The following is a 13,740-nucleotide window of genomic DNA, read 5'->3' as shown; positions in this document are numbered from 1 at the left end:
TTTATGGCTAGATTGGCTCATCCAAAATGCTAGGGAACAAAATGTTTCAGATTGTGTGGCGTGCGCAGTGGCCCGCCCACATTTTTTCACAGAACCAGCTCCTCTATATCCCGAAGACCAGTGGGGATTTGAGTGCATGCTCAGACTCACCAGAGAAGCGGTTTCTGAAGGTAATTGCACTAGGTTAGCAGGTTTGTTTTCACCAACAGGTAATGACACTGTACTTGGTCCTTTCACACCGAGAAAAGCCAACTACACGTGTTTTGACTTTACTGTGTTTTTCCCTGACAGACATGAGCATGAGGCCGAGGAGATTAACGCCGATTGGTGCACTGTGACGTACCTGGCCAGAGGAAAGCTATCAAGAGACACCGGCACCGAAATAGGCCTGTGGGCACGTGCTGGTTTGTAGTATTATTATGGTGGGTACAGATTGTATGTTAGAATTCCTAGTGGGACTTTTGGTCTCTGTGCCATGGTACGTATAGGTGCACCTCTCGTTTTAGTAGGAGAAAAGGGGGTGTGGCTGGCTAAGCCCGGCACCACTCAACTGACAGCCACGCGCAGACGTCATGCGTTGGCCAAACAGTCACCAGGATCATTTGACCTTACGATAGGATCACCAACATACATAGATGCTATTGGGGTTCCTAGGGGTGTGCCTAAATGAATTTAAGGTAGCGGACCAAATTGCTGGAGGATTTGAAAATTGTCCAATGATTTCTGCATTCTTTCCAGTAACTCCTGGCAAGAATGTGGATCGTATTAATTATGTGTACTATAATGTCCTGAGATTGGTGAACCTTACCAGGGACGCAGTTGAAGGGCTTGCTGAGCAGTTGGGTCCAACATCTTTAATGGCAGCACAAAATCGGATGGCGTTAGATATGTTGTTGGGAGAAAAAGGGGGCATTTGCGCGATGTTTGGGGATATGTGTTGTACTTTTATTAATAAATAACACAGCTCCAGGCAGCTCTGTGACCCGAACTCTGGAAGGCCTAAAGGACGTTGTCCATCAATGTATGAGCATTCGGGAGTGGATAACCCGTTGGAAGCATGGATTATTTCTGTCTTTGGGCAATGGAAAGGTTTTATTATGTCAATTATGGTTTCTTTGTCTGTTTTCACTGCAATATTAGCGACGTGTGGGTGTCGTTGTGTGCCTTGTATCAGAGCCAAGTTGGTAAGACTCATCAATCGTGCTGTGGGAGAATCTGATGCAAAGGCAGACACCAGGATGCCACTTTTGGGAAATGGGGAGTCACAGTATGAAAACATTATGGTAAAAGATTTAGTGTAGTTTTATCTGCCATAGGGCAGATAAAAAGGGGGATTTGTAGAAATGTTTAGTTTGTTTTAGAGTTTAGACATGTAGGAATGTTGAGCTTGTTTTAGAGTTTAGACATGTAGGAATGTTGAGCTTGTTTTAGAGTTTAGAAATGTGTTAAGATAGAATGTAGAATTATGGTAGAGACACTGACACTGCCCTGGATATAAATAAAGGCCTGACTGTGTCATGAACTTAGGAGTAGATCTTAGGAGACCCTCCCCAGTTGAACTGTGAAAGTAAGACAAAGAGGAGTTAATGCTGAGTGGAAATTCCCCAGAGGATACCTGTGTGGGGGTCTCAACATTTGTCTGGAAGGGAGATGGGCTTTATGACCCCCCAGGAAGTCACGTATACAGAGACACACACAAACAGTGCTTTGACTGTTACGACGCACCCACACTTACATGCACATTCACTAACACATACACACAGGTACGCGCACACAGTCATTCACGTGCACTCACATAGACATACGGGTATGCGCACACACAGGCACTCATGTGCTCGTGCATACACACAGAGACAGAGCTTGGACCACACCATGGGGGATTTATGATGCGGTCGCCTCTATAAAGCTGGCTGTAACTAACAAAGGGGTGAAGATTGTTTCAGAGGGACACCGGCCTCGTCTTCCCTTCTAGAAGTGCATGCTTAAATGAAGATGAATAAAGATGAATAAAGATTTTGTAAAAATAACTACTGAGTTCCGGTGCCGTCTCTGGAGGCCGGAGGAATAAAAAAGAACCGGGGTAAAACTGATTTCCCAACAATGCTCATACATATTTTTTTGTTTTAAATGTTTCTATTTTTAAAAGTTTTAAAAGGGAACAACTGGAGAAAAAACTGATGCACTATATTATTTGTTATAAAAATAGTATTTATGTTGAAGTTTAAGGGAAAAGCTAAAGAGTAGACAGACTATTTATTTGGTTTAAATGTTTATAAAAATGCCTTTTATTAGTTTTATAACAGCATCAGGCTGATACTTTTTTTATGTTGTTTCCAGAATTATTTTTAAAAGAGAAAGCCAAAGAAAAGGCTGAAGCACTATATTGTAGGGGTGGGCGATATAAACGATATACGATAGAAACGATATAAATTTGGCCAACGACAGAGATTTTGACTATATCGCTCTATCGCGATAGCGCGTGTTGATGATGTCATCAAGCTGCGCCTGTTTTGGTCGAAAGCATTGCAGCGGCTAAAACCATTATCATCTGCAAATTATGCCGGGCGACAGTCATAGCAAAGAGATGAAGCGCTTTTGAAATATTCGGAAAGCCAAAACCTACGCTTCCTCCACTTCCGTAACATTGATTCATTAATGTTGAATTCTCTCGCAGCTGTTCTATTCTCAGTTGTTCTCCTGACTGAAGTTTGGCCCGTGTATAGCATCCTGCTATGCGATTGCATTTGTCCCTGACCACCAGAATCCCTCACGTTAACTTTTATCGAGTGGAAAAAAAGTTGGCGTTCATCCTCCAGCTTCACTGTGCTAATGTTATGCTAACATAGCTGTGTCGCTAGCAATCACGTAGCACATCATTATATACCAGGTAGTCCAACTTCAGTAACCCTACAAACGTCACTGCTGTTTAGTTTTCTGTCTTTATTTATGTTGGAAGTGATAGCAGAGCTGTACGTTTGAATTAGTTTCAAAAATCTCTCAGTCAGAACATGCTATGAAATGTTTAGGTGGAAACTAGTGAGCTAACTTCCTGTTAACTTCTAACTCCGTTAAATTTAATAAATTCTGTTTTCATGGATGCCTGGATGTTAAACTTAATTGTTACACCCGATAAAGCAGCAACGCTGATGATTTATTTAAAGATGAAAGAATTTAGACCATTTTTAACGGTCTAAATTTGACTTTGGGACCTGAAGCGGACGGAGTTTTGGACCCAGATTAGTCCGCGAAGCTCCTCACTACGGCAGCCGTAATGCTCTGACAATCCATCAAGCAGTGCAGCTTACCAAAGCTGTACTAAAACATTTTTTAACAGATTTCTGCATGCCAAAATCGGTTCGAGGTCAGTAAGCACAACCAGAATTCATACATAAGGCACACTCTCGATTTTTGAGAAAATTAAAGGATTTTAAGTGTGCCTTATAGTGTGGAAAATACCTTATACAGAAGAAAAGAATATATCGCGATATATATCGTTACCGCACATGCTTCAAATTATATCGCGATATGAATTTTAGGCCATATCGCCCAGCCCTACTATATTGTTTAAAATTTTCACTGTACAAGTTGTACAATAAGCACTAAAAACATGTTCAAATGCAGAAGCATGTAAAGTTTTGTGCAGGTGGTTATAAATAAACTTGCAATTGCAAATCTGTCTCAGCTTTCTTTCTTTACAGAAAGACCCTGTCTATGAAGGGTTAGACTTAGTGTGCGCTTAATAGGTATTAGGTAATTAGAGTATATATATCTGTGAAGGTTCTCAGTCATCCAGGCCATCGTAGTCAAAGGAAGCACTCAAAACATGCGGTTATCCTAACTGGGCGTTCTTAAAGTCAGCAAAGATGCACAGAAAAGAAGATCAGACACCAGCGAGGGAGGATAAGAAAGACAGACGCAACAACGTTGTCATCCCCTATGTAGCCGGTGTATCAGAGAAACTCAGGAGAGTTTTCTCCAAGCATGACATCCCAGTGTACTTCAGACCCAGCAACACACTCAGACACAAACTGGTTCATCCCAAAGACAAAACTCCAAAACACAGACTTAACAACGTGGTGTATGCTGTACAGTGCAGCGAGGAATGCCCAGACCTCTACATTGGAGAGACCAAACAGCCACTTCACAAGCGCATGACACAACATAGAAGAGCCACCTCCACAGGACAAGACTCAGCAGTTCATCTGCATCTTAAGGACAAAGGTCACTCTTTGAGGATGCCAATGTTCACATTTTGGACAGAGAGGACAGATGGTTTGAAAGAGGAGTGAAAGAGGCCATCTATGTCCACTGTGAGCGACCATCTTTGAACAGAGGTGGTGGTTTACGACACCAACTGTCTGCCATCTATAATCCAGTTTTGAGATCCTTCCCAGACGCCTTAACGCCCACTCACATCCTGGGCCATCTGACCTCAGGAAATCACATGATAGGGTAGGGCTAGGTTTCACAATGAGCTCACCCGAAACTCTGGCTGATTGTGACCCACACCCGCTTTCACACCTTGGCTCAGGCAATTAGGTAGAGCATCATCAGGGGGTCCTTTTGTCCCTCTTTGGGGGGGGGATACCCCCACTGGGTTTAAATCTGGGACTCCCCACCATTTGACCTTAGAACTGAAGAAGCTTCTCGGATGAGAGGTGAAACGTCTTCAAGTAACTTAAAGAAGTCCAGACGCTTTTCTTTCCAAGCTCCTTAGACTAGAGTTTATATAAGTTATAATATTTAAGTTAGTAAAGTAATGAAATAAAGTTCAAATAAAGTAAAATATACAGGTTTAGTGAAATTAAACTTTGTAAGTTACTTAAATACTAAGTTACAGGTTGGAGGTAGTTACATTCTTTGATCTTATTCAGGTCATATTTTTTAAGTTACAGTGAACTTATAGTTTTTAAGTAAGTTAACTTAAAAATTATTATGTAATCAGTTTCCTCATGAATGTTGAGTTCACTGGACTTATTGGGGTTTACAGTGACCCAACAAGGAGTCATTTATCTCTCTTAGGGACCTCGGAGACAGGCGAGTCGTCCCCTCATCCACAGACTCTGCTTCTTCTACAGGAGGAGGAAGCCAGTGGGATTAAGGAAGTCCTCAAAGTATTCCTTCCACCGCCCGACAGGACTCTCTGTCGACGTCAGCAGTGCTCCACCTGCTCTATACACAGTGCAAGTAGAGCACCAGTCTCCCTCAGACTGCAGTTGAAGCTCTGCCAGAGGAGTATGTTGAAGGTCTTGCAGACCGGGGCCTCTGTGAGGCGTTCACTCGCACGTTTAGTTGTGCCAGGTCTGTCCAGCATCCTGCGGCGTCCTGGTGCCACGTGCACTTATGGACCCTTATGTTCAAACATGCTGTTCATTAAAGACAAACTGTGATTTGCACAGAAGTCCAAAAACAAAACAGCACTCGGATTCAGATCCAGGAGGCCGTTCCTCCCAATCACGCCCCTCCAGGGCTCACTGTCATTGCCCACCTGAGCGTTGAAGTCTCCCAGTAGGACAACAGTGGTTGTTTAATGACTGTTGTAGTCATCAATCAGCTTAAACGCTTACAGAAATGCTCTTACTGCAATAGAGACGCTCAGCCAGCTCCTCCTGTTTCAGTCTCCTCAGGAAGTTCACTGTGATTGTCACAAGTGCCTCTCTGCTCCTCCTCTCCTCCTCCCTCTGACTCTCTAAGCATTCTGGGTAATCTGGACTCAGAACCTTCTGGATCTTCTTCAGCTTGTTCACAAAAGTGATGATGTTGTCCTCCAGCAGCTGGAACAGAATATTTATGAATGAGCCGATCAGAGTGAAATCATGTAATGATGAAAACATGTAAACACAAAGTGTGGATCATTAAGCTGATGTTTCCACCTCTGATGAAGTCTCAGCTTTGTTTTTATACCAAAGTAGTTTACACGCAGTTTGTAGCTGCAGAGAAAGACTCAAATCATTTGGAATTAAATGTTTTTCATTTACAAGCTTTACAGGTTCTTTCAACAGTGAAATCCAAGATCAATAATCATGATTATTATCAGCAAAGTACACAAAGTCTGTACTTTTGTTTAAGTAGAAGGACAACTACTACTATTAAAAACTACTCCAGTAAAAGTTGAAGTACTCATTAAACTTAAAAGTAATAGTAAAAAAGAAAGCAGCTCTTTGGACGACGTTTCTACTTTTAAGAAGTAGAAAGTTCAGATATTTGTTTAAAAATGTACGAAGTAAAACATAGTTACTACTCAAGTAAACTACAGATACCTGAAAATAGTAATTAGGTTATGTAATGAAGTATTTGTACTTTGTTCTCAGCCCTACAGACGATCCACTGGTCTACAAAGAGCAGCATGGAGATGACTGTGGACAGAACAGATGTAACAGTAGTTGTTGTACATGTACAGACCATAAATATGGAGTCCAGCTGTGTTTGATGCTGCTGGGCAGACTGACCACTGGGAACCTCTGAGCTCTGCTGGTCCACTCTGTGGAGGAACCATGAAGGATTAGATCAACACAGGATAAAGATCCAGGAGTTTCTGCTCAAATAACTTCATCTGAATCAAGTCTGTCAAGTTTTAAACTCTCAGATTGTGAACATATATTTTCTGTTTTCTATGAACTTTCTTTCATCAGTGATGGAAGTGATGATGTTGCAGAAGCTCAGAGGAAACTTTGAGACTTCATCAAACTGATAAATTCACTCACTGAAGGTAAAACTGTGATGAACCATCAACTAATGCTCTCAGGAGGTCAAAGGTCCCTGAATGTAACTGTGCAGTAGATTCATCGAGTGTTTGAAACCTGACGACTTCCAGATGTTTTCATTCTAACACAAGAAGTCCTTTTCTCATTGGTTTGATTTTTCATTTGAGTTTTCTGAGTCTCGTATTTGGAGTCTAATCAATGATCTGACAGAAGAACATTAAACAGGATTTACCAGTGCTGTCAAAATGAACATGTAGGGTTAGGGTGAGGGGGTTCATCTGTTATCATGATTAACATGATAAAAATCTTTAACACGACACATCTGGAGCGCAGAACGACTCAAAATCCCTCAAATGTTTCTATCAACGCACTTCGGGCAGTTTGTCCGAGTAGAGTTACCTTTGCACACGTGCAGATGTGCAGCACATCTGTTAGTGACGGGCAGCTGAACCAATCAGCTCAATATGGAAGATGATAAACACACACTGACCTCTGGATGGAAAGTTTGAGTATTAAAAAAATAACAAGACGGACCAGCCGACCAACATGAAGCATTCTGCACGTTATGACTGAAGGAATTTTCTTTTCACCGAAGCTTCCAGCTTAAAATATCACAATAATGCAAAAGCACTGATGACACAACTGCCAAGTGGACAAACTGCAGACCTGTTAATATTGTTAATAACAGAGTTTTGGTTCCTGGTGTCAAAGACGTGAAGAAGAGTGACAGAGTGTGTTAGACTGCTGCAGGATCAGTGCCACCTCCACACACTTGTGAAGGAAATGATTGTTTTACAGATGGGCTCAGATTCAGGATCAGCTGAGGAGTTTGTGTCTGACAGAATCACAGTGTACAGAGCAGAGCCATCATTAGCATGCAGGACTGTGCCTGGGGGCTCATTCAGGAGGTTAATCAATGTTTACACGTTCAATAAACATGTGAAGTGTGTAAATTTGCCCTTTTCTCTCCAGTCTGTTTGCTCATGAAATGAAATTTGATTAGTTTACATTAAAAATGATATTTAATCGTGATTAATCCAAATTAATCCACAGTAACCCTGTGATGAGTCTGATTAAACATGTTCATTAACAGCAGTAATATAGATTATATATTATTATATATTAGTGCATACTTACCTTTTAGTATATATGTTTGTTACAAAGTTGTATTTACAGGAGAGAAGCTGAGTTAAAGATTGAAAACTATTCAAATTCTCTTTGAATTGAAGCGTTTAACATTCTTTGTGTTTATTCTGCATTTACTTCATTATATGGTGTAAACGTCTGTTACAGGCTTAAATATAAAGTTGGAAAAATGTAATTGCAGCTATTGATCAAGTAATTGTGATTAATCACGATTAATGACAGAAAATTGTGTCATTAATGAGTCATTTTTAATCTACTGACAGCACTAGTGTTTCCTCTTGTGCCTCCAACTGTTTTACGCCCTTACAACACCTTCGTGGTCAAAAACGTACACGCACAAAATCTACAATAAAATCCTCGTGCAGCAATAGGACAGACACACAATCCATTTATCTCTTTGTCTCAAACACACACACACACACACACACACACACACACACACACACACACACACACACACACAGACACAGACACACACACGTGTATTCAAAGCCTCAATTTGTTCATATTTCATCTGTTGTGTTTTTATCTTCAGCGTTTTCAGTGTTGGTGCATTTTACACCAAAAATGTTTCCATTGATGAATCAGATTGATTTGCATGTGTTTCACACACATCCATACAAATCACTCCCTGGTGGTCACATGACTCTATAACAGGGGTCGGCAACCCTTGGCACGCGTGCCACAGTTGGCACGCGAAGGGTTAACTGATGGCACGACCATAGCTGGACTGGCCATCGGGCATACCGGGCATTTGCTCAGTGGCCCGATGATTTTTTTTTTTTTTTTGTAACGGTATAAACAATGAAAGGTTTGGCCAGATGTTGGCCGTGTGTAAAAATAGATGAATTGTTTGGTGGTGGCTATGGTGGAGCTTCCACAGATTCAGTAATATTAGCAAGTGGTGGAGGCCAGCAGGTGGATGAGGGAGAAGGGAGGCAGGAGGAGCAGAGACCCGAGGCAGCCGCCAGTCCGAGTGTCAGGTGAGCTGAACTTCAGGTAAGAAGTTATGACCTGCAGTCTATCTGGGTCAGATATAAACCAAGTTTAGGTGGAGTTTATTTTCGTTGTGCTGACTTTTTTACAGTCAGTTACTAACTCGTAATAACTCGTACTGCGAGCTAGCTAGCATGACGGAGTTTCTATGCAGCTGGGTCGGTGCTATGATGTTACTGATAGTACTTGATAGTTATTTTATTCATAAGGTTAGTTAGTAGAGTTGCCAACCGTCCCGTAAAAAGACGGAATCATCCCGCATTCAGAGAAATTATTATGCGTTTAGTGTTGAGCTGAGAAGGGACGCAGTTTGGCTCGGACTTCAGCTAGGATCAATGATCAGGTGATCGGCTTTTCTCTCTTGTTTGTTTATCGCCCACTTTGCGCCAGAAAGAGGAAACCAGCGGATGTCGCGTTAAACAACAGCAGCACGTTTAAGCTTGATCAGCTGTTGTTAGAATTTATTTAATATTAATTTCTAGTATCAGCTGATGTTTGCTGGAGCCACAGCTGTAAAGCTGCTGGTCATGATATTGGTTTGTATATCTGGTGAGAGGGAAACATGAAGATGAAACCAGGAGATGTCCTTACTGAATCATCAGGGCTGAACAGGTGATGGAGAAACAGGTTTACCTTTTAGGTGACATGAATGAGTTGAAGGGAAGTTATGAACTGTTTCTGAGAGACAAATAACACCAGGAACCTTTTCTACGTAGCTGACAGCTGGTAACTGTGCAGGGGCGGGTCTAGCAAAGTTTTGCCAGGGGGCCAGGTAGGGCATTAACAGGGAAAGGGGGGCACAAAGAAATACTTTCTTATTCTCATTTAAAATGTCTCACTGTTATTAAATAATTATCTGAAGCTTACAACCAAAGTTTTTATCTGATGTAAAATGTATAGAAATCATAAATATACCAACAAGACTGTACATCACTGTCACAACAGGGTTTGTTTTCATTCAAAGGCTTTATGGCTTTAATATCTGGTGGGACGGTCTTTAGTCAAAATGCTGGCTGAGTTAATGCCAGTTAATGCGACATCGAAGCAGCTGGAATCCACAGCTGTGTGTGTTCATGGAGCTGCATTTTCACCTGCTGGACATCACTCCTGACAAGTTTAACTGTCTTCATAACATTGCCGAGGCCTTATTGACAGTATTTGGCTCTACATATCTGTGTGAGCAGATTTTCTCTCACATGAGTGTCCTCAGGTCTGAATGCTGGACACTCGGAGACCTGTGTCTCTGAGTGGGAGACCAGAGATCACATTAACATGTGTGTCTCTGTATTAACAAACATGTCATATTGGCCCAGTTTATTTTTCTTATCATTGTTGTGAGGAGACCCTAAATAGCATTTGTATTTTCTGTTGTACAGTTCATTTGCTGTTATGGATAAAAAGTCTTTTTTTGTTTCAAAATAGCTGATAACTATTCGCTGATAGCTGCCAACATCTGCAAACAAATATAATTCTATAAAGTGGTTCTATATAATGTGTAACTGTTAATATAGAGCGTTATTAAATTTATTGCTAATGCAATCATATGGCACTCTGACTTCTGAGGAAATTGCACTAGTCATCAGAAAGGTTGCCTACCCCTGCTCTATAACATAACAGGAGTCATGTGACAAGAGTTTCATGCTGTGGCCTAAAATGTCAAAATGGTTGAATGTGGTGGAGTAAAAATGTGAGATATCAACTACTTTTCTTCAATATGAAATGTTTGCAGGGCCTGACAGGAAGTGGACGGACGCTCTGATCACTTCCTGTTTGCTGAAGTGGATTATCAGTTGTTTAGAAACCAAAGGCTTGTTTTAAAAGACAGTTTAAATGGGACTGAGGGAATGACGTGTTTGCACTGCAGAATAGGGCTGCCACAAACGATTATTTTGATAGTCGACTAGTCACCGATTATTTTTGCGATTAGTCGACTAATCAGATCATGCATCCACTGGACGTCAAACGTACAGTTTATTGCACCAGCATGCATCTGCTCTTATATAACTATCATTAGCTTACAGCTTTAAGTGTTTAGGGTATGTGCTAACTAAAAATAAAGACAAGATGATAGTTTATTAAATTTTATTGAAATTTGCAGATTGCTTCGGTGAAGTTTAATAAACTCCTTGTTATCTAAAATATAACAGGACACCGGAGTATATTCTCGAGCATCTTACAATTCTGATAATCCGTTGTCTGCTTGATGTTTATTCAGCTGTGTAAAAAACTATAACTTTAATCGTAGCCAAACCAGTTTACTCAGGAACAAATAAAATACTAAAAAAGCCAAACAATAACATTTTTACGTTATCTAAGTGACTTATGTGTGTTTAACCTGAGTAGCGAAAGACAGCGGTGGGTTTGAAAAGAATTTGCTGGGAGTCCGGTGTTTTCACGGGCGCTAGTGAGCCTTGCCCCCGGCTAGCTATCAAGCTGGTGGGTAACAGACGTCTCTGAAAACGTCGGAGCGCTTTTGAAAATATGTGGTGTCTTGATAAACTGAGCAGATATTTGCGGTTTACACAGCTACATTCTCGCCTGAAAATATGTTAAACGTTTATTTTGTGACCCAGAAAGAATAATAAGAGTAATATTAAAACTAACTAGCTGCCGCCATTGTTGGAAACTGAGCTGGGCTGCGCTATGAATTCTGGGACAGAGCTACTTCTTCTTCGGGGTTTAACAGCAGCTGGCATCCTTGTACATGCAGTGCTGCCATCTTCTGTTTCAGTCCGTTATTACACTCTTAAATCTTACTACTTATTCATGCGTCTTTTGTGATCTTATAAAGCTTCAAACGACTCGTCGACTATTAAATCAGTCGTCGACGATTTTGATAGTCGACGTAATCGTGACTAGTCGACTAATCGTGGCAGCCCTACTGCAGAACAACATCAAGCAGTTTAATCAAAGAGTTCATGTTACTAACAGCTCACCTCTCTGCAGCAGACACAGGCTGCACTTTAAAATAAACGGGAAGACCTTTAGACCGGTCACTCTGTAAGGACACAGAGCTGGGTTCAGGTTTGACAGGTCTCCCTTTGATCCTATCAGAGAAGAAAAAATTATTTTTAATTTGCAACCACAGGAGTTGTTGTATACTTAGAAAACCTCTATCACCCCAAAGAGAGGCTGAGCATGAGCAGTTCATTTAAATCAGACGCCAAATTGACAGATATCAACTAACAGCTCACCTCTCTGCAGCAGACACCTGCTGGACTTTAAAATGAATGGGACGATCTTCAGACCAGTCACTGCTTAAGGACACAGAGCTGGGTGGAGGTCCAGGTGGGTTCCTGTGAATAATTATGGAGTGTAACAGGGTCATAAATCACATTGTTATAATTACACAAAATGTGTTCTAAACCCCCAAACTGTTCCTTTTATACCTGATTTTTAGGACCTCCAAGCCTGTAGTTATGTTCATTATCAGTTAGAGCCCCTCCTCATTCTCTTCTTCTTCTTCTTTGGTGCAACCCTATAAATACAGTGTACCCCTTTTGCCTCTCCCCTTTTCTACAATTCCCCTGTGGGAGAGGTTGGTGTAATTTCTTTCCCAACACTGTAAAACGCTCATATAATGCATATTTAGCCACCTGGATGTTTCTAATTGTGATTTTAGTTCAATTATTGTCATTATTAAGCCTGTTTTTTGTTAGATGTTACAAGTGTGTAGTATGTGTGCATCATAAATGTGTTTTAGGCGCCATAAATGCTAGCATGGATATATATATACTCCTTGCTAGCTTGGAAGTTGTGGTGGGTTGAGCTAACCCTCTTCCCCACTGTTTCTATTTGGTTGTAGGAGCTGGAGTGGGCAAGCTATTTACTTGGAGGTCTTTCTTTCTTTTACCTTTTTTATCAGACACAACGCAGAATCAGATATCAACTAACAGCTCACCTCTCTGCAGCAGACACAGGCTGGACTTTAAAATGAATGGGACGATCTTCAGACCAGTCACTGTGTAAGGACACAGAGCTGGGTGGAGGTCCAGGTGGGTTCCTGTGAATAATGATGGAGCAGTGATGTGAGTGCTGAGCTGTGACATGGAGAAGAGTCATGGACAGTTAGAGATGGTCATCTCACCTCTGAGCTTTGGTCTGGCTCTCATGTTCCCCACACAGAGTGCTTTTAGAGGGAGGGACTCCCTCCTCTCTGTCCTCACACTGATCCATGCTGCTCACATCACCTCACACACACTTTCTACCTGCAGAGGAAACACAAATCATTCATGTGCACATCGACTGAAATCCTCCTTTCATCATGTGTGCTGTTCAAATATCAGCTGCTTCTTTCCTGCTTCATCTCAGTGTCAGCTGAATGCAGTCAGACAGCAGTGTGAGGCAGAGGAAGCTGCCATCAGCTGCTCTACTATCAGTCCACTAGATGGAGCCTGAAGCTCACACGATGCATTCACTGACACACACTGATTCACTGTGACTGGAAGCTTCAGTCAGTCCAACACGTGTGAACAACATTTAAACATTTCAGCTGATCCATGATTCAAAGAGGATCAGCAGAGTTAAAGCTTCACACTAATTCTTCCTGCTGAGTTTGCAGAGAACTGCACACACACTGATTCACTGCTAATGAGAAGCTTCTTCATCCAGTAATTCATCATCCATCAGCTCTGCTGCTGCTCTCAGTCCTGGACTCTGATTAAACACTAAGAGCAGCTTTTTAACTCTTTAAGAGCTCTTAGTGTTAGCTTAGCGTTAGCTTAGTGTTAGCTTAGTGTTAGCATGCTGTCTGACTAGCTTAGCGTCAGAGCTCTGCAGGTGTCTCGTGTGTAAATATTCATCACAGTGACAGTAAAGGAGGTAAAGGGCTGTGACGTCATCACGTACGCTGCGTCCTCTGTGGGCTCTGAGTGAACACAAAGTACAAACTACA

At 41.6% G+C, this 13,740-nt stretch overlaps 1 long non-coding RNA gene across 1 annotated transcript; it reads right to left on the bottom strand.

Moving 5' to 3' along the window:
* Window positions 1-6,420: 6,420 nt before the first annotated feature.
* Window positions 6,421-12,997, bottom strand: LOC120439452. The gene is made up of 5 exons (XR_005612650.1): window positions 12,934-12,997; window positions 12,748-12,849; window positions 12,041-12,142; window positions 11,783-11,893; window positions 6,421-6,481 (listed from the first exon to the last, which is right to left on the bottom strand). It is a non-coding gene; the product is annotated as an uncharacterized LOC120439452 (long non-coding RNA).
* Between the last annotated feature and the right edge of the window lie 743 nt (window positions 12,998-13,740).

This window comes from Oreochromis aureus, linkage group 3 (genome assembly GCF_013358895.1).
Source record: "Oreochromis aureus strain Israel breed Guangdong linkage group 3, ZZ_aureus, whole genome shotgun sequence".
Taxonomy (NCBI): domain Eukaryota; kingdom Metazoa; phylum Chordata; class Actinopteri; order Cichliformes; family Cichlidae; genus Oreochromis; species Oreochromis aureus.
Note: the sequence above shows the minus strand (reverse complement) of the source record. Positions and strands in the feature narration are given on the sequence as shown.